The following is a 2,903-nucleotide window of genomic DNA, read 5'->3' as shown; positions in this document are numbered from 1 at the left end:
GAAAATGGAGATTCTGCTTCCAGGAATCTCAGAATGAAAATGTGTTTGTGAGCTGTCTCCTCCTGGTTTATAATCCTCTCTAGGGCTGGGATTAAAGTCATGCACTGCCCAGTTTCTATGGCAACTAATGTGGTTACTGGGATTAAAGGTATGTGTTACCATTGCCTTGTCTGTAAGGCTGACCAGTGGGGCTGTTTTACTCTCTGATCTTCCGGCGAGCTTTATTTAATAAAATACAAGTGAAATGCCACTACAAGGATTTATCCCTACTGCTTGTACTAGTTTTTTGCTTTTTTGGGTTTTATTTAAGTTTTTATTTTTTAGACTAGTAGCGGTTGGCTTTACCCTAGGTCTCCGGGGCTATCTAGTCTCTGTTTCTTGGGACCCAAGCAGTTTCAGACATGGGTTCTGTCGCATGGACCATAAGTCAAATCAGACATTAGTTGGGTACGCCCACAACTACGCCACCATTATCCTAGCATATTTTGCAGGCAGGGCAGACTGTAGGTCAAAGGTTTTGTGACTGGGTTTTCTGTTTACATTTCTGTTTTGGTACCTGCCTACACCAAAGACATTAAAATGTAGGGATGAAGGCTCCACGTGAACACCAGCTCAACTTCTCCATGAGTTATATGTGTGCTGTCCTCAGCAATGTAGTCCTACTGTCCGTTTGTGGAAAGCAACCCACTGTCTTAGTGATTGTTCGGATTGTCTGGAGATTTCCATGGGACTGCCTTTGCCAACAATTCAATTGAATGCAACCAAGTCCCACTATTGAAAATCTTGTTTGGTATCAAGATATGGCCATTTGAGATTCTGTGTCCCCATTATTAGGAGACATCATTAGGATCACTTTCATATATTTTAGAAAGTTCGCACTTCCATATCATACCTCAAATTGTTTATCTTATCTTGATTTTACTTTGGTAAGTGGTATTTATTGATAAAATTATCCATTCCTTTTAAATTTTCCAATTTGGTGCGGTATAGGTTTTTTTAAAGATTGTCCTTATGATTCTCTGGATTTCCTCAGTATCTGCTGTTATGTCTGCATTTTTACTTCTGATTTTGTTAATTTGGATTCTCTCTCTCTCTCTCTCTCTCTCTCTCTTTCTCTCTCTCTCTCCTTTCTCTCTCTTCTTTTCAGTTAGCTATGATAAGGATTTGTCTATCTTGTTGATTTTTCCCAACTCATTGTTTCATTGATTTTTTTAATATTATTCTCTTTGTTTCTATGTTTATTGACTTTAACCCTCAGTTTGATTATTTTTTGACTTCTGCTCCTCTTGGGTGAGATTACTTTTCTTTTTCTAGAGCTTTCAGATGTGCTGTTAAGTTGCTAGTATGAGATCTCTTCATTTTTTATTTCATGTAGGCAGTTAATGCTATGAAGTTTCCTCTTAGCAACACCTTCATTGTATACTATAAGTTTGGGTATGTTATTGTATTAATTCTCTTTAAATTCTAGGCAGTCTTTAATTTTTTTCTTTATTTCTGCCTTGACCCATTTTTATTCAGTAGAGAGTTTTTTAGCTTCCATGAGCTTGTAAGGTTTCTTTTGTTTCTGTTGTTGTTGATATTCAGCCTTAATTTGTGGTTGTCTGATAGGATGCAAGGAATTACTTTAATTTTTTTGCATATGTTGAGACTTACTTTACATCTGACATGTGGTCAATTTTGGTGAAAGTAACATGAGGTGCTGTGAGGAAGATATATTCTTTTGTGTTTGGGTGAAATGTTCTGTAGATAGGTTTAGGTCCATTTGGTTTGTAACAGTTGTTAAGTCCAGTATTTCTCTGTTTTGTCTTTGTTTGGATGACATGTCAATTGGTGAGGATAGGGAATTGAAGTTTCCCACTTTTGGTATGTGGGGGTCAATGTGTGATTTAAGCTGTTCCTTTTACAAATTTGGGTACTCTTGTATTGGGGGCATAAATGATAAGAATTGAAATGACATCTTCATGAATTTTTCCTTTGATGAATATGTTCTGTCCTTCCCTGGCTCTTTTGATTATTATTATTATTATTTTTTACTCAAGCAGTCTTTAATGAAAACTGTATGAGACGCCCCTACTCCTGCATCTTCTCTATTGTTTCTTCCTTGTATTTACCCTTCTCCTTTCCTACTTGTCGAGACTTGGCTTTCCTTTCCAGGATCTTCTTGCGGTCTTTGTCCAGCTTTAGCCTGGTGATCACCATCTTGCTGGGGTGGATGCCCACGTGGACAGTTGTGCCATTAGCCTTTTCTCGCTGCACCCGTTCAATGTATATGACGTATTTCTTCCTGTACACTTGGACTACTTTGTCAATCTGCTGGCCTTTGTAGTGTCCCCGGACAACCTGAACTTCGTCATCCTTCCGAATGGGCATCAATCGAACATTGTACTTCTGTCTCAGCTCTTTGGAAAGGGGGGAAGACATGATCTTCCTCCGAATGTGAGAAGGTGCATTCAAATGCCGTTTGCGGTTCTTGCTCCGGTCAGAAGTCACAAAGGGATTGAACTTCATTTTGGCGGCTGCGATCCAGCGATGGCCGCAAGAGGAAAGAGCTTTTGATTAGTTTTGGTTTGAAGTTGCTGAATATTTTTTTATTTTTATTCTCTTATTTTTTAATTGATTTTATTGAGCTATACATTTTTCTCTGCTCTTCTCCCTTTCTCTTCCCTCCCCTTCAACGTTCTCCCAAGGTCTCCATTCTCCCAATTTACTCAGCAGATCTTGTCTTTTTCTACTTCCCATGTAGATTAGAGGTATGTATGTCTCTCTCTTGGGGTCCTCATCGTTGTCCTCTGGGATTGTTATTTGTAGGCTGGTTTTCTTTGTTTTATGTTTAAAAACCACTTATGAGTGAGAACATGTGATAGTTGCTTTTCTGGGTCTGTGTTACCTCATTCAATATGATG

The 2,903-nt window shown here is 38.5% G+C and overlaps 1 pseudogene; it reads right to left on the bottom strand.

The window, feature by feature from the left end:
* Positions 1-2,034: 2,034 nt before the first annotated feature.
* Positions 2,035-2,543, bottom strand: LOC125392619 (large ribosomal subunit protein uL24 pseudogene; annotated as a pseudogene).
* Positions 2,544-2,903: the final 360 nt, after the last annotated feature.

Source organism: Myodes glareolus, chromosome 7 (assembly GCF_982192425.1).
Source record: "Myodes glareolus chromosome 7, mMyoGla1.1, whole genome shotgun sequence".
In the NCBI taxonomy this organism is placed as follows: Eukaryota; Metazoa; Chordata; class Mammalia; order Rodentia; family Cricetidae; genus Myodes; species Myodes glareolus.
The sequence above is the reverse complement of the archived record's forward strand: the minus strand, read 5'-3'. Positions and strand labels throughout refer to the sequence as shown.